This window comes from Vicugna pacos, chromosome 16 (assembly GCF_048564905.1).
Source record: "Vicugna pacos chromosome 16, VicPac4, whole genome shotgun sequence".
NCBI lineage: Eukaryota > Metazoa > Chordata > Mammalia > Artiodactyla > Camelidae > Vicugna > Vicugna pacos.
The window spans coordinates 11,560,990-11,585,582 of NC_133002.1; the positions used below are offsets into that span (position 1 = coordinate 11,560,990).

Genomic DNA, 24,593 nt, shown 5'->3' on the forward strand with positions numbered 1-24,593 from the left:
TTGGTGAACAAGTTTTTATTCTTTTTTAGGCCCTTTCCAATTCTGTAAACTTTGATGATAAAATGATAATACCTGGTTTTCTCAGTGAGTATCTTTTCAGCTTATATTCACCTGGCAGCCATCTTGGTCCCTTAAATATTTTTGCTGTCATGCTTTGGACCTTCTCTAGATTACATGCATGCCTTCTGGAGTTGAGTGACTGTGCTACTTCGGTATTTCAAGACTCTACTCATGGGCAGGATACTTTTAAGTTTTCAGTACTCCTTCTGTTACTATGCACATTTTTTTAAATTCTTGTTTGTTTTTTTGGCGAGGTGGGCAATTATGTTTATTTATTTAAGTGGAGGTACTGGGGATTGAACCCAGAACGTCAGGCATGCTGGGCATGCGCTCTACCACTGAGCTATACCCTCCCCCTTACTATGTACATCCAATGACTGTGTGGTCCATGGGCCAGTGTCCTCATGGAGGTTCATGACTACTAGATGCCTTCCTTGGCATGTAACACTTGAATGTATTTGAATGTGACGCCAATCCTTCTACAAATAGGGTTAGTGCTGTTTGCATCTACAAATGTTATCATTCACGTGCGCAGTTTGAAAGTTTTCTGTGTGAGGCTGTTTTTTGTTGTCGTTATTGACCCATTTATACAGTATCAGAAGGCCTACGGCAGTTAGTACTTTCAAGAGGCTTAACTAAGTAGTGTTCCCTGCGGAACCTCAGTGTTTGCACCTCTTGGTGTACTATAAGGTATCCATTTGTCCCTGACTTTTGGTTCTTGAATGGGCCATATTCTTAATACAACTACCAATTTTTCCATCAGCGTCCCCTGGCGACTCAGGTTTTAAACAGCCTTTCAGGTGAAACTTCTTGAGAATCTAGTTCTATTTCTTGTATCCTCCTTATCCAGCTACTTAGTTCAGTGTCAAATAATTCTAGCAAAACTACTTTAATATGGTTTCATTTTACACATGCTTCTGTTTTTTGGCTGAATCTTATGTGAACTGAATATTGACAACAATTTTTCTACTTAATAGGCTACTTATACGTTCACTTTTTTGGTCCCTCAAACAGTATTGTAATTTATGCCAGAAGACTTTTACTAAAATGACTATCATCTTCTATTCCAGAACAAACCAATTAAAAACATTTAACAGGGGACCAAGTGACAGGAATAGCACAGCATAACAGTTATGAGTCCAGACCCTGGATCCAAACTGCCCAGGTTTGAACCAGAGTCCTCTACTCACTAACTGACCTTGGGCAAGTTACTTAACCATCCAGTGACCCATTTTCTCACCTATAAAGTGGAGACACTAATTTTAAAAGAGTTGTTATAAAGATTGAGTTAATGTTTGAAAGTACTTAGCACAGAGTCTGGAACATAGTAAACACAGAATAAATTTCATTAAATTATTAAAAAATAAAAATACCTGGTGGTGTGGTTGCAGACCTTTGAAACATAACCACAAAATAAACGTGCTTCAGAATTTATAGCAAATGATTCCTTAAAATTAATCACTTCCAGAAGCTATGTGCATATTTCAGAGATATTACCATTACTGAAAACATTTCTAAAACCTCTTTTGGAACAGCCTTGAAGAGCCAGATAAAAAACTAAACAAAATTTCTTTTTTTGTGATCACACTTCATTTTTACTGCTTCCTAATTGGTACTATCAAGCTTTATTACTCTAATTTCATTCCAGTTATCCATTCCAAAACTCGGATTTTTTACAAATTAAAATTTGCTACCACTGCAGATATTCTAAAGACCTTCTCAGGGGCCATAAAGACAATCTGTTCATCTTGCTTCAAGTTACAACAGGATGTGTTCACTGTGTTATTTGAAACTATGTAACTGGAGATAGTAGGCTATAGAAAGTTGGCCAATACAGAAAACTATCGTTTAAAAAAAAAGAAAAATAAAGCTTTAATGACATATCTACAAGCTTCTGCAGCTGAAATGAAGGTAGATAATTATGTACTTTCCCTACTACCCAAATCTCTCAATACCATGTCTCCTATAGACAGAGTTAGAATCTGAAAAGTATGACAACTTTTACATGGGGCATTATCATACCGTGTGTGACCTTCAGAAATCCAGCAACTGACAAATCAACTCAATATAAAACAGCCTGTCCAAACTGCTAGGGTTATAAAGGAACTATTCTTTGTGTAATGATAAGAAAATCCATTTTATATGACATTGTCCTCTTGTTAGTAGTTGTACAATGGACTGCTGAGACTGGAAGAGTTTTTCTGGAACTCCCCATAGATAAGAGGTGCCTTTCTATCAAAATTCTTCTACTTCTCCCAAAAGTGATGTTTACAGAATTTTTAACTTTTCAAAGTTGATCATACAGTCTCCTTTTGGTCCTGACTACCAAACTTCTTTTTCTACCTTATGAGTATTCAGAAACTTATGTCAGAAGTAATTTTAAGCTTTAGTAACCAAATTTATCTCAGCGAGACTTAAAATGAGAATAAAAATAAGCCTCGGAGATGTCATGAAAGCCAGATCTACAGTTTTACTTATTGTAAGTGCTCCTCATCCAATTTCAATTTATTTAATTTTTAAAAGCAAAAAAACAGAACTTAAAAAAACAAAAACAAAAAAACAGCTTCATAAGATTTAGCAACTTCTATCTGGACCAGGTCAACCTGCAACCAGGGCTAGCCAAAGGGTTTTGTTATTGTTGTTCCTTATAATCTCTGTTTTTAAATTATAATTTTAATAAAGAATCAGAAGATGGGGGGGAGGGTATAGCTCAAATGGTAGAGCGCATGCTTAGCGTGCATGAGGTCCTGGGTTCAATCCCCAGTACCTCCTCTAAGAAAAATAAACCTACTTACCACTCCCCTCCAAAAAAAAAAAAACAAGATTCAGAAGAGATATCTTAGTTCTCCTCTATTCTCAACACATGACTTAATGCTGCATTTTACTCCACCAACTTCATAATTTAGCAAAGCCATTATCCTATTTCACAAATGGATTAAGAGCAACACAATTTATCAGACAAAATAATTAGGCAGCAACCGTGAACAAGTCTTAAGAGTAGGATTTCTCTTAAAACTGAGTACCAGTTCTTGCCCTAGGTGGTCTGCTCAAAAGTTTGTGAATAAATCTGCCACTAGCTTCTGGTATTTTGACAAGTCAAATTTTTCTACTTTGCTTTCTAGCTGAGAAGAGTGTAAAAATCCCCCAAAAAGAAACCAGAACTCCAAGCCGGGAGACGTAAATTCAGAACCAAGTGAAGCCACTCACCAGTTGATAACAATCCACAGTATAAATTACCTAATACCCCAACCCCACCTGGTCTCAATCTCGCCATCCGTCAAATGGCGATAACAGAAATCAGGCACAGCCATCAGGTGATGAGATTCAAAGGAGACAGCAAGAGTGCCCTGAAACGCGTAAAGGTGCCACAGAAATGGAATGTAATTATCAGTAGTGAAAGAACCCTCACTTTCCTGGCAAAACTTAAATGGTTACTTCGTTGCTTACCAGTTAAAAAAAAAAAAAGGTGAGCACAAGCAACCCGAACGTTTGGTAGCACTCTTCTGAACTCCAAGAGGGGTGATCAGCAGTTACGGGCGGGCAATCACGGGAATGCCATCTGAGCCCAAGGTGGGCTGCTTCCGCTCTCGACCCCCGCGGGAGAGAAGCGATGAGAGTTCAAAATTCAACCTGGCTCCGAACCACCCTCCCAGCAGAAGGAATGGAGGGAGGGAGCGGTGGAGGGAGAGGGCTGGGCACGCCGCTGCCACCTCCAACGCGGAGCACTCCTTGCGCCACTAACGCCCGGGCCCACGGTGCCACGTCCCGGCCTCCGTCCCCGCCATCCCTCACCCCACCCCCGGACGCAGGGACATCCTCCAGAGGCCGCAGGGCTCGCACCCTTCCAAGGGCCTCTGGTGGGCCCCACCTCGGACCAGGAAGGCAGGGGGCAGTTAGAGCGGTTGGAACAGTTGCCCCCGGACTGGCCGCCCCAGCACCCGGGCCCTGTCCGGCCCGGCGGGGCCTCGGACACAGCCCCAAGGCCCGGCCAGCTCCCTGGGGACAGGCCTCGGCGCCGCCCGCCCGTCCCGGAGCCTTCGGGAGCGGCCCGGCACCGCAGGCTCACCTCCAATGTGTCAAAAGCGCATGTTCGCCGCCGCTCGACCGACGTCTCCGCTCCGCTGGCCTGGCCAGGCCCGCCCAGCCGCTCAGCTCCGCTCCCCTCCGCAGCCCTGAACTCCACTCCGCGCACCTCCGCGCGCGGCTCCTCCCCGACACGTCAGGGGCTGCCAGGGAGTCCGAGGCCATTCTCTGACGCACGTGGGCGGGGTTCGGAGCATGCGCGCGAGCGTGCGGGTGGCCGGGGCGTGGCTGCGGCGAGGGTGGCGTCACAGGGGGCGGGGCCGGGCCGGGCCCGGCGCGCTGACGTCAAGCAGGCTGCGGCCTTCTGCGCAGGCGCCTGGGCCCCCGCAACTTGCGGCTTGCGACCTTTGCGGTTCCTCAAAGAGGCTCAGCGTTCAGGAAAGTGGCGTCATCGTGAGTGAGAACCTGCCTCCCAGTTTTCAGCCACTAAGTCCTGAAATTGTCTGTTTCAGTGTACCCGTTTATAAGAAGAACCTCGGCTCAGTTTTCAGCTCCGAGTCCACTCCGACCACCCAATAGACTACCGGGCGTATTTTAGCCCCCTCATCACTCTCATAAAGCCCTGTGTTGTCTTTACAGCACTTCCACTAGCTGAAGTTTTATACTCCCTGTCTTCCTCCAGTAAAATGTAAGTTCCATGACAGCCAGAGCCTCATTCCTTTCTTATTCCAGCAGATAGCTGGTCCCAGGCACAGTGAGCACTCAGATATTTGATGAGTTAACGAATGGATTCATGAGGGCACCAAGGGATTATAAATATATCCCTTTCTATATTTTACATATCTAAACGTCTTTATATATCTAAACGTGTATGTGTTTTCACCCCCCTGGGGCCCCCAACTAACGGAATCCATTTCATGCATACATATTCCCCCCAGGAGACTTGGAGAAGGAAGAGGGCTTAGAGGGTGCGGGGGGCGGCGGCTCAGAAGGGGGAGAAATGAGAATGGACAACTGCCTAGGAAGTGGAAACTTGAAGAAATAAAGCTGTTTTTAAAATAATTTTAGGAACTTTTGCTGTGTAATGTACAGTGTAATTCTCTGATGTCAGTGCTCTTGGGATTGGGTTTGGGAGGTTTGGGGATACAGCAATGATGTGTAAGACAGGCCTCAAGGTGAGCCTGGGAGGTCCAGTTATATTTTTGAGGGCATGGACATAAACAGGAACAATGCAAAATGGATTCTAAGAGATGTCAAAATCAATGAAAGTCAGAGAAGTGATTAATAGGGTTGTGGAAAGGATGGCACCTTGAGCTAGACTCTGAAGGATATCAGATTGAAAAGATCTTGAGAATAATGAGTAGTTCGCCTTTGTTGTACCATTTGTATGTACTGGCAATTGTGCTAAATGCTTGTTTTGCATAATTTAATTCTCACAATAACCCCATGAGATAGGTACTGTTATTATTCCCACTTTAGCAATGAGGAAACCAAGACTCAGCAAGATAAAGTTGCCCAAAGTCACCCAAGTGGAAAAAAAGAGGCCTCAAGGTTCAAACCCACCTAGTCTGGACTGTCTCACTCCAGAAACCACAGTGTTAACCACTGCTGTAGGGCCACTCGGGGGGGGGGGGGGACCATTTATTGCCCTGGAGCACCGTGCTAAGACCTTTATGTACACATTTCCTCCCTCGATCCTCACAAGTAGCTGGTGAGACTGGAATTATTACCTTCATTTTATATATTATTGGAAAACTGAGGCCCAGGAGAGCTAGGGTTTAAACCCAAGCAGGTCCAAGCCCAGTGACCTGGGACATCGTGGAAGCTCTTTCAGGCTCTGGGCCTCTGTTTTCCTGGCTGAAGCTGTGCTCTGGTCGATGAGATCACAGGAAGAGAGGTGATTAAGCAGGGAGGCCTTCCTGTGGACCTAGTGCCAAAACAAAACAGTCCCACCCTAAGAGATAAAAATAAAAGCTGCAACTTTGTCCCTGCTTCTTGGCTAAAGTCCTGGGAAACACACTGAGTCACCTAATGGCAGGCCAGGCCCAGCAGAAAACGTTGGCGTCATGTTCCAGGCCACCACCCCTCCCACCCAGCCTGGACCCAGAACCAGTGTTTGTCAGGACTGGTGCCGGCCCCATATTAATCAATGGGCTTTGTCTGGCAGGGCTCTCAGGCATATCAAAGCCCTGGACTGATCTTCCTCTGTGCTGAGTTCTCTCCCAAGTGACAGCAACCTTTGCCCCACTCCCTGCGTCCAATATTCCCACCCAGGGAAACTAAAGTGGAGATAAAAGCTGAAGGCAGTCTTTTAAGGCAACAGAAGTTATAATCTAGCTTTGTGAAGCCAGAAAGGTGAGTGAGGGTTGCCCCACCCTCCGCCCTCATAGACCAGTAAGAGGGGTTTTGCTGAGGTATGGGTCCCAGTACAAGGTCTTTCTTGGATAGAGCCATGGTGGGTCCCAGTACAAGGTCTTTCTTGGATAGAGCCATGGTGGTCAATGACAGTCCCTAAGAGTATCGTATCTTCTCTGCCACAAACTCTCCAGGAAAGAGAGGCCGAGTTTCACTGCTGGGTGGAGAGGGGTTGACCAGCCGCCTTAGGACACATCTGGACACTAATGCACACTCCAGCTCATGAAAATGCTGGATTCCAGCCACATCACATACTCACAAAAGGTGACGCATTGCACGCAGGCCTGCAGTGAAAACTTTGAGATGGGGCATGACTGTATTGAATCAGGGGAGCAGACACCACATAATCAAAGGATTTTTTCAGTCTAATGTCTCCATATTTCTTTGGCCAGTATTTTCTGCAAAGCTTTAGGGGCACAGATCAGGCTGGGCAAGGGACTCCTGGTGTCTGGTTCATTACTAATGGCCTGCTGGGTACGTCCACCAGATGTGCTACCACCATCTCCACCTCTTTGTGTGTGAACCCCAAACAGATCCTCCATTTGCCCCAGCTGAAATTTCCAAGAACGTTTTCATGTTCCTGTCAATGGTGTCATCACTCTCCTAGTCACTAAGGCAAGAAGGCCTCATCAACTCACCCTTAACTGTCCCCTGCCCCAGCTTTCATTTCACTCACATGGTCACCAAACCCGAAAGACTTTCCCTTCATAAACTCTCAAATAAATACATTTCCCAGTATTCTGCCCCTGAATCTCCCCAGTCCAGAGTCTCTCTTCCCAAACTTCTCTCCCTTGAATTTCTTGTTCCAGCCCCGCAGCCTGTACAGCCATCAGAGCACTCTTTCTAAGATCCCACTGTGTACAGAGCATCACTGGCTCCAAAACTTGTTTTGGCACCCTACTGCCTTTGTGATAAAGTGCAAACTACAAAGTCTGGCATTCAAGGCCCTCCCAAAGCAACTCCAACTCACTTCTCCAGTCTATTTCCTGCAGTTTACCTAGCTGGGGTCTAATTAGACCCTCCACTGTATCCCCCTACATGGACAGTTCCCTTCCTCTCTAGGCCTTTTCTTGACTCCCATTGCCCTGTGCACTACAGCTGCTCTCTAGGCTGGCCAGTCTGCCTTCCTCTTTGCCTTGTAAAAATCTCACTCATTGTTACCTCCTCCAGGAAGCCTTCCCTGATATCTAAAGCCCCAAAGTAAGTGCTCCTGCCTCTCAGCTCAAGTAGAGCCCTGCATAGTTCACAGGAGACTTACTGAACATGGCCTTTTAGTCATAGAGGTATCTGACCACCCCCAAGGAACCAGAGTTCACTGAGCGCAGGAACAGTGTTAATTGTCCTAATATCCCCCAGCAACAGGCACTTAGCAAACTCATTTAATATGCTTCAATGAAAGAAAGAGAATGAATCCATGGTTTGGTGGCTGTAACTCCAAATGCAAAACTGACAGCACTTTCTGGAACATGCCTCACATTCTGAGAAGAATTACCGTATAAAGAGAAGAGTTTCACTAGCATGAAAGGCCAAACGTGGGTGATGCCAGATTACAAAGGAACTGAGATTTAGGGCATGGGTAATTATGACTTTTCTTTGGCCTAAATCTGTATAGACTCAGTCTATGGCACCTACAATCCCCAAAGCAACATCATTTGCTTTTGTGATAAATAAATAAATTAATAATAATAGGAGTTTTAAGGGGGAGGGTATAGCTCAAGTGGTAGAGTGCATGCTTAGCATGCATGAAGTCCTGGGTTCAAGCTCCAGGACCTCCATTACAGAAAATAATAATAATTAAATAAACCTAATTACCTCCCCCGCTCCAAACAATAAAAATAAAATAAATGTTAAGAAAAATAATAAAATTGTTTTAAAATAATAATAATAATAGTTTTTTCTAATTCTTTTTTTTTTTTTCTTTTTGGTTTCTCTATTTTTTTTCTTTTTCAAATGGAGGTACTGGAAATCGAACCAAGTACCCCATGCATGTTCAGCAACTGAGCTATACCCCCACCCCCAATAGGATTTTTTTTAATAAAAAAACAAATTATACACTTGGACCTGGAGGTGAGAAATGGTTTGACAGAGGAAAGTCATTCATTCATCAGCTGTGAGTTGAGCACTTGCTCTTTTCTAGGCTTTGTTCTAGGCCTTGGGGCTTCGACTATATAACTATAAAACGCACTCCCCCCACCCCCACCCCCCCAGAGCTCATACTGTAACCGGGAAAGACAGTAAGCAAAGAGGCAAATTTATTTCTGTCAGGTCACGACAAATGCTATAAAGAAACGTAGCCATGGTGGGGAGGGTGTAGCTCAAGTGGTAGAGCACATGCCTAGCATGCACAAGGTCCTGGGTTCAATCCCCAGAACCTCCTCTAAAGAAAAAGAAACAGCCAAGGTAAGAGGATAAGGTGTGGCAGGGGCTGCTCCCTGGGGGGATAATGTTCATAATCTTCTCCATAAAATTGTCAAGGCCCTTAAAATAACTATATCAAATGGAGATGCAATTAAGAGCATAAAAATTGGATGCCTTAAATAGAGACGTTTATCTTCCCATCATCATCATAGTGCCTGCCATGGTTGGAGGAATGAGTTCACTAGGTGGTCGATTTCCCCTTCCAAGATAAGGAGTGATAATCAGTTCATGTTTGATTTCAATGCCCACCACCTTTGGTGGTTTCCTAATCTTTGATCCAGCCAGCCAAGGGAAAAGAAAGTTCCATCTGTTGTCTTTACGGCTGTGTTTATTGCATCCTCAGTAGCTTCCTGGGCAAACAGTGCTTACCAAGTACCCAAAGCAACTCAGGCTCCCAAACCTCAGCTCTTCCATCAGAAGTTGTCCCCTAAATTTCAAACCCCAGTCAGCTGGAAGTCACCAAAAAGGCAGGAATTGGGTGATAAATTTGCTGTGAGGGGTTTCAGGCTCCAGACCTCCTTGCTTCCTCCCCTGTCCATAGTGTCTGTTTGAAAATGCAACCTGCTTCTGGCCCTCACGGGGTACTGTACCCTCTGAAGACTTCTGGGTGTAGCTCGCTGAAAAGTGGCCCTTGCAGGTGAGAAACATGAGGACGATTGAGGTTGAGTTTGCAACAGGCCTACCTGTCAGAGTCCTGCCCTGGTTACTGATACCTGGAAGGAAAGGGCCCTCATCCTTATCTGGGGCGGGGTTGGGGGCCAGTGAAGTGAGGTTGCAAGGGTCTCCTTCCCCTTCTGATGGAACCTGATACCCTGCCGTGCCCCCAGGAATCTCTTGTCGCTATGCCACTTCTTCCCCAGGCGCCTACCTGAACTGTGAACTTCCTCCCGTTCTGAAACTATCTGCAGCCTCCTGGCCTTCCTGGCTTCAGAGCCTCCACTCCCTCAAGCTTCGATCTTCACTGTCAGCCATGGCCCCCACCCCAGCCCCTTCTTGGTCACTACCCACACCCCACCCCAGAGTGGTAGCTGCCTCCACAGAAAAGGATAGCACAACACTGTTAATTGCTAATTTGGTTAACACCTGGTAACCCCTAGGGCTGTTGACATCACACCTACGTAAACACTGTGACTATCCCCAGACAAAAGCAGTATCTTTTCATATACCTTTGCACTGACAGGTGGCACCAGTTTTGCCTACTCCTAAGCCATTCTTGTGAAATGACAGGGCTTCAAAGAAATGAAGTGTTTCTTACCAACCTGAGCTGATTGCCATCAGGCAATTTCAGCCAATCCCACTACCACTAAGCCAATGAGTCAAGGTTATCAGGAATGAAAGATGGTGAATTCAACCATTTGACAAATGTAATTGTGTGCCGGGCACTGTTCTAGGCCCCAGGGATAGAGCAGCGAACAAATCAGGCTTACAGAGAAGAAGGGAAAGAATGGAGACTAATTACCTGCCCCCTCCAAAAAAATTCTTTTTAAATAATATGTATAATATGATCCCACTTTTGTAAAATAGAAATAATACACATGTATCTGTATATATGTGTGTATGTATGTGTGTGTGTGTGTGTGTGTATATTCTAGAGAAAGTCTGGAAAGATAGACACCAAAATGTTAACAGTGGTCATGTCTGGGAGGTGATATCATAGGTAATTCTCTCTCTCATCTGTTCCTTTTTTGTTTCTTTTCTGTATTTTTTAACCGAAAATGGTTAACTGTATAATTTTTTTTAAGTTTTAAAAAAATAACTATATAGCACAGAGAACTGTATTCAATTTCTTATAATAAGCTATAATGGAAAAAAGTCTGAAAATATATATGTATATGTATAAATGAATCACTTTGCTGTACACCTGAAACTAACGTTGTAAATCAACTACACTTCAATAAAAAAAAAATTTTTTTTTAAAGAATGCATCCAAACTTAACAAAGCACGACCATGTCCTCAAAATTCTTTCCAGTTTTCCTAAGTCTGTGGCTTTAGGACCATTTTGAAATCCAGCCTTTCAGCCAAGTCATTCCAGCAGACACAAGAGTGACGTGGCACTGGTGTCAGTAAGCTTCAGTAGGAAGGTTCCCAATTTGGTGGCATAGCTCATAAGAACGAAGTCCTCCTGCTGTGACTCCCTTGTTACCCCAGTCTGGTGTTATTCTCTCCTGTAAACATGTACGTGCTGGTTTCACAGACGTCAGGTTTCCACCCTACCATCTTTTCGACATCATATCTTCTACACACCCACTAGCTGACAATGGTATTTGGGACTTTGACGCGATGTCAACTACAGCTAATCTGGAATGTAAGGATTGCTTCGGGAGGGGGGCACTTGTCTGGTGACCATTGTCTAAATAAGGAAAACAACACACTGACCACTTATAATTGTAACCTAACATGGTAAAATGACAGTCCATGCAATCTGTGAGGAAATTTCACACTAGTTTTCATCTATTCCCGCAATACAACACAGGCCTTGACGTCCACTTTGACAATTACAGCAAGGGGGTCCTGTGGCCTTTACGTGAAAAGTATTTTCTGCTTACAATCAGGAGACTGGGTTCAGGAGCCCAGGAGCGTGCATTCCCCAGAGACCAATTTTGATTCGTAAATGCTGAAATGCAGAAATAAGACATCCCACGTTTGCTGTTAGTCACAGGAGAAAGTTCCCTTCTATGAAAAGAAAACAAGCATTCCTTTGGAGGGGTGCAGGCCAGGCCGAAGAGAAGACGTGAATGGACGTGCTGGGGGCAGGACACGCGGGGAGCCCTTTCTTCCAGCATGTTGCTGTTTCAGCAAATTTCTAAAGTTGCCTGTTCTCAGGATGGTCATTAAAACCCGGACAAAAAGATATTAGAGGAAACAATGTGAAAGCCAGAGGCCCAGACACCCAGCGAAGGCAATCAAAGGGTGGCAAGACCCAACCTCCACCCCAAGCAGAAGGTGCAGGCCCTTCTCTGGGCTCCCCACCCTGGTGTGAGAACCCGGCCACGCCCCTGCTGCCTGCTGTTCCCTCCCACCGCCTTAGGAATTCAGGTATCTGTTCTCTGCCAAGTCAGCCCCATCACAGGTGATTTTGCATGACTTCCCTTTGCTGAGCCTCAGTTTCTTCATCTGCAAAATGTTCAGGTTGGACCAGATGATACTGTTGACAGCTTCTGTGAGTCAGGACCCACCCTGTCATCCAGGTGCCAAGCACCCTCCTGGGGGTGCTCAGACCCTGCTTCTCCTTGGCCAGTTTCCCAATGTGACAGCAGGGTCAGCCCTGTCCCAGATAAGTGGGGGTAGGTGACAAGGATGATCTTGCTCCCGCCAGTGTTCCTTTGCTATGCCCCAGGGAACCGCAGAGCTTGCAGAAGGAAGCACCCCCACTGGGACACGGGCCATACTAGAGGGCAAGGCTCAATCACTCCACTCTACAGGGAAGTGGGGGGGGGGTACTTCAAAGGCTGAAAAGCAAATGAAGAAACCCCAGCTTCCTTCCCCTGAGGGCCTCCCAGAATGCTAACAGCCTGTACCCTCTAGGCAGGAGATCGGAGAGTTTTTCTTGACAGAATAATCTCCCCAACCCAAAACCCTTAATTTAATCACATCCGCAAAGTCCCTTTTGCCATAAAAGGTAACACACAGGTTCTGGGGATTAGGACCTGGACATCTTTGGGGCGCTTTAATTTTGCCTCCACACCTGATGTTCCAGTTTTACTACCTTCACAATATTTGCCATTTCTGCATAATCATCTTTGAATTTTTCTTTGAATCAGCTCACTTTCCAAAAAATGAACTTAAATCCTACATTTGCCTCATCCTAAACAATCATATCTACAAAATCATAGAATTGATTGTGTCATATTTTCCCTAATTCATAAATTAAATTTGTGACCATTAAGATGTCAAATGTTTCATCCCTGTACCGCATAACATCACTTGGCACACCACCAGTAGCACACAGACTGTCCTTCGGGGAACCAGAATAGAATCCAGCCCCCTGATTGTACAGAATAGGGCAATTTGTCCAAGAATGCACAGCAGCAAAGAGCAAGATGGCAGCTCCACCCCCGACGTCTTCCCCGACTCTGTGTTCATCAATCACAGCTTGAAAGGACGTCAGCTTTTCCTTAAGAGCGTCCCTGCGTGGGTGATTCATATCATTTAGGGCTCAGTTCCTCTTCTGCGACACTCACAGATATTTTATGTTCCGAAAGTAGGGTTTCCTATTGCTTCTGTCTGCCAACAGTCACACATCCTACTTATCCATGTTAAGCAGTTGGTGTTTATTTGACCCACATGTGGACAGCAGCCAGGTCCTGGGGAAGAACGCACTGCAAAGGGAGGTCTGTGGCCAGTGGTGACTTTGCACTGTGCCCCTTGGCATGTGTCCCAGCTGCAGACTGAACTTGGACACTGCTTTTGAGAAGACAGAGTTTCCATACACAGCGTGTGGGATGATAGAATTGCCCTCCTCTTCCATAACAATGAGCTTGCCATAAAAATAGCTTTCATTTATTGGCTACTTCATCTGGGACAGGCTCTGTGACTAGTGCTTTACACACATCCATTTACAACAACCCTATGAAGTAGCTATTAATGTTCCCAATTTACAGCTGAGAACACCATGTCTCAGAGAGGTTAAGCAACTTGTCCAGGATCACACAGCTCACGTGACAAAGTCTGTATTCACAGAACCTCAGAAGACACAAGAGAACTTAGAAATCCACCCAAGACAAGGAATGACAATGAAGAGACCAGAGAGGCTGAGCATCCTGCCCAAGGACATGCAATTAGTGGCGGACTCGGAGACCGCATTCAGGTCTTCAATTCTCAGACCAGTTGGTTCTTTTAGGTTTTCTATCTTTTAAGCTCTTCTTTCTTGGATGGCTTTTTCAGATGCCTGCCTGCCTGATCAGCTGCTTTTTTCTCATTGTTGCATATATCTCTCCTCCCCGGTGCTTTTGCCCATCATTTTCTCTCTGATTGAAAGCCGCGGAGGAATCTAATGAAGATCCCGGAGTGATCCTTCCCCATCTCTCCCTCTGACTAGCAGGAAAAAAAGGAAGTGCTAGAAAATCTCCCTGAGTCTATATTCATTAATTTGGAATTAGTAATTATTTAACCAGAAAAGGATTAACGTTTACCTTCATCCTTCCCACCTCCCCTCCAAAAGAGACTGCTAAGCAGATACGGAGTGGAAAACAAGGTTAGCCGAGGCATGATCAAAAGAGGAACTTGTTCATGCAAATTTTAACCCAATAAGAACCTAGGTGTCCATCAAAGGGGACTGACTAAATAAATGATCGTATATCCACACGATGGAATACCATGGAGCCAGGAATGATAATGTCATAGAACAATGTGTAAAAAAATGAGAACAAATGATGATTAGTAAGTCAAAAGCATGAATACAAAATCAAATGACCCTGCTTTCATTTTTATAAGTGCATACCGACCGGGGGCAAGGGAGAGGACTGGAAGGATATATTTATAACTGGTGGCTCTCTCTGGGTGGTTTATATTTTCTTTTTTGTGTTTATCTGTATTTTCCAAATTTTCTACAGTGAACACAGATTACTTTTATAAACTGAAGGAGAAAAAAATTCATTTTGACATAATCATTAAGAACTGCATTCTCTGAATGAAGTCTTTGAGATTACATATACTGAAGCATAAGGGACCAATCATAAGCCTCTTTACTGAGCTGGCCGTATGCGAGCAATTTAACAATTATCACATGCTGGTAGAAAGGTGAGCAATGGACATAAATAAGTGGTTCTCAGGAGAAATACAAATGACCAATAAACACATGAAAAAGATCCTCAATCATTTCATTAATAACTTCTTTTCCTTGTGGTTTTCTTATTTCGTTAACAACTTTTAAAATGTAAATTAAAATGACAATATTGCTTTTTTTTGCCTATCGGACTAACAGAGTTTAAAACAAATGATAATGCCCAGCACTGGTAATAGTGTGAGGAAGCCGACACCCTCAGACAAGGCTGGTCCGAGTGAAAATGCTGTAACCATCACAGTTACCATGATGGATTGAACACAAGTATCTCCACTGTCTCCTGAAACACCATGAAAAAGACAGGACAGAAATTAGGAAAGGGAGAAACCCACAAGGACAGAGTGCGGAAGAGGAGACAACAGCGGACAAGAGAGATCAACAGAATCTTAGAAGATGGAAAGCAGATTGGTGAGTACAGCTGACAGACTAGATCAGAGAAGGCTGGAAATTAAATGCCAACCAGAAGCAGGCAGTGACTGCCTCTGAACCACAGAAGGTGGAGGTGCCAGCTGTGTCAGAAGGCAGGGCGGGGAGGGGCCAAAAACAGGAAGGGCTGTCAAAAGCACAGCGTGTTTACAAAGCACTTAGAGACAGACTTCACAGCCCAGGCAATTGACCTCTCTCTCCCAGCCCAGCAGGAGTTGTCTTATTCTCGGGAGAAACGAACCTGGAAAAGCTCCAAACCTTGGGAGTCTGGGCATATCAGAGGGTGAGGCTGTCACTACCCTACACAGGGAAGTGGGACAGGGGGAGGGGGACTCTTCCAAGTCTGCATATCAAATGAGGAGACCCCAGCTTCCTTCCCCAACCGACCTCCAAGAATGCTGGCAGCCTGGCTTGTACCCTCTAGGCAGACCAGAGGTTTTCTTAACAGAATCACATGGCCTGGTCTGGCCACTTGATTGTTTAGAGGGGCCCAACAGCCAGCAAGCCCCCAAATCCCCCAAACATACACATACACACGCACACACACACACACAGGGCCTTCCAGCTTCTAATCCTTGGTCATAAAAATGAACATTCAACTAGGAACCACTATACTTTTGCAAAGGCTCCAATGTGAAAGATAGAACAAAATAACACAAAAGAAATTCAGGAGTAGTAAATACAATGCAGGAAACAGAAGTTAAGCTGGAAAAACAAAAAACCTTAATAAATACCTTCAGAGAAAAAATGTATTATACCCATGAAACAAGAACATGGAGCTATAAAAGGAGTGAGAACAAATACCTTTTTTTTTTCCTCACTGAAGGTTGACATAGAAATAGCTGTAGTACGACCATAAAATTGAGAAACAATCTCAAAAAGAAGAACAAAACACAGATTTCCCAAATGGGAGATTAAAAGAAAGAAAATGAGAAGATAAACCCCAATGTCCAACATCCAAATGAGAAGAGTACCAGAAAGAAAAGAGAGAAAATAAAGAGGAGGAAATTATTTTTAAGGGAATAGCAATTCCAGAAATTTTCCCAGAATTGAATAACATGCATGCCAAGATTGAGAGGTCTCCTGAGCATACAGTACCTTGAATCAAAAAACACCCACACACACCAGTGTTCATAGTAGCACTAATTACAATAGTCAAGCCATGGAAGCAACCTAAATGTCCATCGACAGATGACTGGGTAAAGAAGTTGTGGTATATTTATACAATGGAATACTACTCAGCCATAAAAAAGAATAAAATAATGCCATTTGCAGCAACATGGATGGACCTAGAGATCATCATTCTAAGTGAGGTAAGTCAGAGAAACAAAAATACCATATGATATCACTTACATGTGGAATCTAAGAAAAAAAAAGGATACTATGAACTCATTTACAAAACAGAGCAGACTCACAGACATAGTAAACACTCTTATAGTTATTGGGGAAAGAGGGTGCAAAGGGATAAATTTGGGAGTTTGAGATTTACAAATGTTAGCCACTATATATAAAAATAGATTTTAAAAACAAATTTCCTCTGTATAACACAGGGAACTATGTTCACTATCTTGTAACAACCTTTAATAAAAATATATGAAAGTGAATATATATATGAATATGCATGACTGGGACATTGTGTTATACACCAGAAATTGACACATTGTAATTGACTGTACTTCAATTAGAAAATAATTAAAATAAATTTTTTTTAATTTAAAAAGGAGGGAAATAATGAACTGCATAGCTCAGAGAACAATGCTCACATAGTCCTAGCATAACATACTTACATAACATTGATTTAACCTAATGTATGATCAATCACATCAGGAAGATGGGGGAGCAAAAACATGGATCAGGTGATATAAGAATGCTATACCCTTTGACACAACACTGTAAAATGATTATGAATCAATAAAAATGTAAAAAAAAAAAAAGAATGCTATACCCTTACCTTTCATAATAAGAAGTCAATAGATAATAACTAAAATAGAAAAAAATCTATACAGGCACTTTATTTGGAAACAGAAACAATTAAAATAATTGAAAATATTTCTGTCTGGAAGGGAGCACTTGGAAGTGGGGAGATGGGATAGAGAATTGCTATTTTTTATTGTAAGATTTGTGTTGCTTTCATAAAAGTGGATATGAAAATTTTTTTAATGGTATGACATTTATTAGAAGAGTCTGGACAAAAGAATTAAAACTGTGAATATATGTGTAAACTTTCACCCAGCAATCAACTTGCAAGAATGTATCTTAAGGAAAGGACTAGTATGCAAGGATGTATTTCAATGCTGTTTACTGCATCATTGTTTATTATTATGCCAATAAATTAGAAATAACCTAAACACCCACTGGTAGGAAACTGGTTTAATAAATTTTGGTGTATCCGCACACTGGAATACTACACTGCCATTAAGAAGGACAGGGTAGATATTTATAGGTTAACATGAGATGATACTCAAGTGGTATTATTACATGAAAAAAGGATACAGGACAGTAAGTAGAATTTGACATAAGATACATATTGTTTCAAAGGCCTAGAGGTCTAGTTAATTTCCAGAATATTCAAGAACTCCTACAACTCAGCAACAACAAAAATACCAAACAATTCTATTTAAAAATGGGCAAAGGATATGAATAGATATTTCTCCAAAGAAGTATACAGATGGCCAATAAGCACATGAAAAGATGCTCTACATCACTAATCATTAGGGAAATGCAAATCAAAAGTACAATGAGCTATGACTGCACATCGATTAAGAAAATAGCAAAGTGTAGGTGAGAAATTGGTACCCTCATGCACTGCTGCTAGGAATGCAAAATGATGCAGCCACTGTGGAAAACGGTATGAAGGTTCCTCAAGAAATTAAAAATAGAATTACCATATGAGCCAGCAAATCCACTTGTGAGCATATACGCAAAAGAATTAAAAGCAAGGACCCAAACAAATATTTGTACATTCACATTCATAAAACCACTATTCACAATAACCAAAAGGTGGAAGCAATGTGTCCCTTGACAGATGATGGAAAAACAAAATGTGGTGTATACAGACAATGCAATGTTATTCAGCCTGAAAAAGGAAAGAAATTGACACATGCTACAACTTGGATGAACTCTCAGGACATTAGGCTACGTGAAATAAGGACAAATACTGCATGATTCCACTTATACGAGGTACCTAGAGTGGCCAAATTCACATTGTCAGAGAGTAGAGGGGTGGTTGCCAGGGGCTGGGCTGGAGTGGGGAGATTGCGGAGTTACTGTTTAACGGTACAAAGTTTCCATTTGAGAAGAAAAATTCTGCAGAGGGATGGTGGTAATGGTAGCAGAACAGTGTGAAAGTACTTAATGCCACTGAACTTTAAGCTTAAAAATGGTAATTTTTATTTTATGTACATTTTACCACAGTAAAAAAAATGTAATTTTTTTTATGTCTAGAAGACTATACACCAAGTGTCAATAGTAATATTTGGGGCTGGGATTATGTAAAAAATTGTCTCTTTCTCTGTATTCTTTGGATTTTCACCAAGCATCATTAACAGGGGAAAAAAAATATTTCCAGTTGCACTTAGAAAATGAAATAAAAGTAACCTCAAACCCTGAGAATACCATCTTACAGTTTATAAAACACTTCCACAATCATTGCCCTGCATAAGCATCACAAACGTCCCACAAAATAGACACTTTGCCATTCTGTATACCAGAAGACAGGTTCAGAGCGAAGTGACTTGCCCAGAAAGCCAAGGAGCCAGGACTTCATCACAAGACCCAGCTTGGTCAGCGAGCTCAGTGCAGTTTCAAGTGCCACACCAGCTGTGTCTCCGTCAGCCCCAGATAAATCTGTCTGAACCCAAGGCTCTCTCTCTGCAACCCAGAAAAGTGCTACCTGGGCAGCTCAAGAAATACAAAACCAAACCAAGGTGATGGGATTTTAGGGGGATGGGGACAGACGACACGGTTTCAGGAAGCCACCAAAGCCAAGTTCACAAACTCACTTCAGCCTTTGACAGTCCCCCACCACACGGACGGAGAGGGTCGTCAGACCACCAGGAGCCCCCTATTCTGGTGTGTTGCCAGCCGGCCCTCACCTGGCCCAGCCCTTGTCCAAGCTGACCCCCTACTCCCCCACTGTCCCAATGTACCTGGTCTTGTGTCCCAGGCCTCGGTGATCAGATCAACAGCAGCACTCGGGAGCTGGAGCCGAAGCAGCTGAAACCGAGCAGAAGTCAACAGGAAGTGTAAGAATCACCTTCTGACAAAAGAGACCCAAGGACAGGAAGTGGGTTCGAGCCAGGAAGGCTGGGCCTGGCCTTCTAGAAGTGAGGCAACTGTGTCAGCCTCATCGCTCAGCTGCGGTTGAGCAAGACTTCAGGGCTGGGGAAGGGGAAAAAGAAATTCAAGCCCGGCTCTTTAGCCAGGCCTTCAAGTGTCCCTACTTCTACTGTCTGCATGGATGCCTCTGGGCCAGTGGTGGGGGGACAAGGTGAGAAGAAGAGCTTTCACACATCGGGGGCAGGAGACGCACAGAACCTGGCAGAGCACGTACGTGGTACTTCAGAGAATGAACTTAAAGTCAGGGAGCCTCCACCGACCACTTTCAGCTGTGAGACCTTCAGTGAGTTCCTTGGCGTGTCTGCATCTCATTTTCCCAGCTACGGTAAGGAGCTAACACCAGTACCGGCCTCACAGTCAAGTTTGGGCTTAATTGAGGTAACATATGTAACAGACTTCATTTACATCCAATCAGTCCCTTTAGCGGCCCCTCCTTTCTGCCTCTCCAAATCTGACCCACTCCTTAAGTCTTGGTCAGATCAGACCACCCTGGTCTGAAGAGTCACCCCAAATACCTCTCGCCTCCATAGTGGCTGCAGGTCTCGTGTGTCATTAAGTCTCACCATGTAGGAGTAGCAAAATTGATAAGAACTACTCCTGAGCCCCTTCACTGATCATTGCTCCCCCTGGGGACGCTTATCTCCCCAAATCCATCCGGGGCTACCTGGATTTGTCTCTGTATTGCCAGGAGCATCCAGCAGAGCACTGGAAGTTAGTCCATAAATGTTCATGGACCTTTGAGATGCTGAAGAAATATCACCCTATTTAAAGTATTTAGGTAAACATTTAGGTAGATCTCTTAGGGCATCTGGGCTGCGGACGCCATGGCCATGGCACTGAGGTTTGCAGACTGGCAAAGCTTTGCAGGAGGGCAGGGCCAGGGAGATCCTCGGCTCCTCCTAGCTCCTCTCACAACCCCTAAAGATGTGAAATGGAGGGGTGCTTGAGCTGACAGAAGTCTGGCTCTCAAATCCCGGGCCTTGCTCTGCACCCCATCTCTAGAAGGAAGTCTGCTTAGCCTGCAAAATCTCCCTCAAAATCAGCCTTAGGTCTGCCACCTGATCAGGAGACCTGTCCTCCTCCCGGCTCTTGTCCTCAGCTCCCGGGCCCCCCTTTTTCAGATGACAGATACCTTGATAACTGAGATGGCACCTTCTTAAGGATTACCTCTCACCTTTGCTCCTTCCAATTTATGACCCCATGAGGGCTGCCTGCCTGCCTCCATTCTCCTCTTACTGTATCCCCAAGCCTTGTTGAGGCTTACTTACACCAGGCACTGTGCTAAGGGTTTTACATACAGTATCCTGATTTAATTCTCAGATAACTCTCTAAAGGAAAGGCTGTTCCTATTTCCATTTTACAGATGAGGAAACTGAGTCCCAACGAGGTCATGCAACTGGCTCGACTTCAGTTTGTATAATAGACGTGTCAGTGGGATTTTACTCCAGGAAGTGTAAACCCTCCCACCTACCACGTTGCACAGAGAAGGGACCTTGTAGTCAGCATATTCTAAGTTTTGGAACTACTGAGCGTGAATCATCACCAGGGAGCTTGTTAGACATGCAGAACTTCAGGCCCCCACCCCATTCTGACTGAATTATAATTTGCATTTCCACAAGACAACCAGGTTTGCTTATCAAAGTCTGAGCCACCGGTCTGAATTGAATTGAATGGATGATGCAATACAGGCACCCACAGGCAAAGAGCACCACAAGACTCCGGATGTTGGGGACTTTGCGGAAGCACAGAGCCAGAAAGTTATGGTTCCGAGGCTCCCGGTGTCTTTCCACTTCATAGGTGCTCAAGCAAAAATCTCAAGTCTGGAAGCCTGGGTAGCGATCGGACGGCTTAGAGCGCCACCTGCTGGTCATCATTAGCTACGCATCCCACGTTTCGGCTTCAGGCATCCCCTTCCCAGAGCGGCAGCTCACGTGTCTGCAGCGGCACTCTTGGGGATTTTTGAAGTTCTCCTCAGCCCGATTTATTTCTTCTTCTCCTTTAGCCTTAACATTCACCATTCGTTATTCCTGTCACCGGTTCGGATAACTCCTTACTCTCTAAATGACAATAATGCAGCACCCCATGTTTGCTTGGCCTCTTGACCTTCTCAATTCATTAGGCATTTGTCAGCTCCTACTGGGTTAAAAGCGTAAGAATTCAATAGATTCCTCTCTTCACTAACATCAGAGCAAGTGGGGAACCAGGCCCTTAGTGTTACAACCAAGACATAAAGAATTTCCTTAAGGAAAGCAGTGGAAAGAATCCCCCTTACTTCAAAGTGTTTTCTTTCTGTACAGAATCCTGGTTACTTAAGTTCTGCCCATTTTGGCTACTCTCTGAAGTCTTAAAACAGCTGCTTGTGTGTGTGGTGGGGGGTATCTAATTTTCACATTGTTCTCTAAAAGAATCCTAATCTGATACAAGCCACTCTGTCATGACCAGAAGCAAAAATCAACTAATATACATCCTTTAAAAAGATAATTCCTGCTGTTCTGTGGAAAACGTACCATGGGGGAAGGGTGAGAGAAAAGCAGAACAGGAAGGGAAGTTTAAAAGCCCTTTCAGCGTTCCATGCAAGTTGCTGATGGTGTCTAGAGCTAGGATATTGACAGTGATGACAGGCAGAAGTAGAAGACTTTGAGGGTTATTTTTAGGGGGTAGGTGGGTAAAGATAAAGTTATAATAATACTCAGGCAAGGTGAGTGAGAGTGACAAGAGGCAATTTCATATGCTGCTGGAGGGAGTCTAAATTGGTACAGCCTTTATGCAAGGAAAGTCGACCATCTTTTTTTTTTTTACCATGTCTTTAAAACTATGTTCGACTTTGACTTGTCAATTCCATTACTAACAATTAGTTTAAAGAATGAAACAGAATAAAGGAAACATAATTTAAAATGAAGTTGGGTGGCCAGAAGGGGGAGCCCTCACACATTATGACTCCATATCAATTATTGACCCCAACAGGAAGAATTCTCCTTGCCAGACAAGTCCAGCCAATGGGAAGCACCCCACCATCCAGAACTCTCTTTTTCCTCCAGTGGACTTTCTTCAAAACAACCGCTCCCAACTGCCAGCTTGTTCTCTACGAAGTAACATTCCTCTCCTCTGCTAGACTTACCTATGGCTTTAGCTTTAGCTACAGCTTGCTTGCCCCAACCTGCAATTCCTCTGCTATTCTGGAAAAGAAAAAAAATTTTTTTTTTTTGCTGGCAAAATAACCAGCTGTTTGTTTTTAGGGTCGACTTGCAATAAAAAACACATATTGCAGAAATGTTTTATAATAAGGGAAAATTAGAAACAACTTAAATGTCAATCAATAGATTAACTGAATGACTACATCCATTAAAAATGATGGTGTAAAAGAATATTTAATGGAGATCACAAGATAACAACTGAAAAAAACCAGGTCTGAAAAGTATTTATTCAGTGTGATCTCACTCATTTTGAAATAACTACAGATTATAATTATACATTATATAATGTATAATTATTTTCACTTAAGTATATATTATACATATAAAATATGTGTAGGGCCTGGAAGAATAAACACCAAAATATTTATAATAATTATCTACAGGGGTGGTATAGAGCTTACGTGTTTCTTTTTCACTTTTATGCTTTTATGAAATTTCCACGTTTCTTCCAACAGTAGTGTTATTTTTATAAAAAGAAAAAATACGTTTTTTTCGCTCCTGACTTTGTCCCTGACCCTGGCTTTACCTGGCTCGAGCACTAGGAGTCTCAGTTGTCAGGGAGGCCTTCAGTTCTAGGATGACGAGTGAAGACTTAGAATCCTCCATCAAAGGCTGATTTCAAGCACTCTCTCTGGCAGCTGCCACCAACCCAGGAAGCGGGGAGATTTCCCTTCCACATACTGCCCTGCAAACAAATCTCTGTGCCCCCCCCCTTCTTTGGTTTCCCTTCCCCTACCTGTCCCAGAGCATCTCTGCCCCTGAAGTTAGCGATTCTCAGGGCCCGTGTGTTTTACGATGGTGAGAGAGTGGCGGCGGGAGGGCACCCAGACCAGGTGAGCTGCGGGGTGGCGCGGGGTTGGGACATTACTCGGCCGTCCTGCTCGCCTGGTGCCCAACCCCTGCTGCTACCCTCTGCCTCCTACCACAGCCCGCACCCTCGGGTCACCGTCCGTCCTTGCCAGTTTTATCCTCAAGTCCAAGCTATTTTTCTCCTTCTTAGGATTTCTTTGATTGCTCCCACTCAGCAGCTTCCAGGCCAATGGGCTCTCAAGCATTTAAATCCAGCCTCGGGTTTAGCCTTGAAAAGTCCTGAAGTGGCCTCTGTCAGCTCTGAGGTCCCAAGCCTCTGTCACTCTGCAGGTCGTCATCCCACGTTCGTCTCAAAACAGCATGAGCCAAGGTCCGTGCACTCCACGACTTCAGGTGGCACACAAGAGAACCTTTTTTTTTTTTACAGTATGTATTAATTTTGCTGCTTATTAAAAATATAAATAGAACATCAGACCTGTGATCTCACACTGTGAATGCTCAGAATGAGACAAAAGTAAATATTTGTGTTTAAAATCTGTCTCTGTTTTTTGTTGTTGTTGTTTTTTCTTTTTTTTAAGAAAAATCAATTGTACATGTGGTACTTTGATGTGGCAAAAAATACCAAGACAAACTGCTAGAAGTTCTCCATGGAGGATTCCTCCTTTAAAAGCCCCAGATTCCTTCACAAGGCCTTCCCTCTTCCCCAGCCCATCTGCACCCCACCCAGACACCTGTAGGAGGACCTGCCCAAGGCCATGCTCTTTCGGACAGCATTGGTGCTCTCAGCTAAGTAAGGCTCTCACCCAGGGGCAGGCTCACCCTCCAGTCTCCAGCCAGACCAGAGGTTCTCAGTCCATTATAGCTTTGAGGAGGGATTCCAAAAGAGTTTAGAATAGAATTGAGAATGATTGCCTTGCCCAAACTTCTCTTGTGCAAACACACACACGCACGCGCGCGTGCGCGCACACAGACTCTGACCCCACACGTGTGAGCTAAGCTTAAGACAGTAGATTTATTCCTTTAACGAACATCAGGTTATTGAGCTCTGCTGATACCAGGCCCTGTGCTGGAGTCGACAGAGATGAGTTAGGACCCCTTCCTTTAAGATCTGAAAAGATAGAGGTGC

General features: G+C 44.0%; 1 protein-coding gene across 3 annotated transcripts in view; it reads right to left on the reverse strand.

Moving 5' to 3' along the window:
- The window catches only part of NDEL1 (nudE neurodevelopment protein 1 like 1), a 29,260-nt gene extending 24,949 nt beyond the window's left edge, over positions 1–4,311 (reverse strand). For all 3 annotated transcript variants that reach the window (XM_006217771.3, XM_006217772.4, XM_015250798.3), the window contains exon 1: positions 4,127–4,311. The gene's annotated coding sequence lies outside the window, so the exon portion shown is untranslated. The remainder of the gene's footprint in view (positions 1–4,126) is intronic.
- Between the last annotated feature and the right edge of the window lie 20,282 nt (positions 4,312–24,593).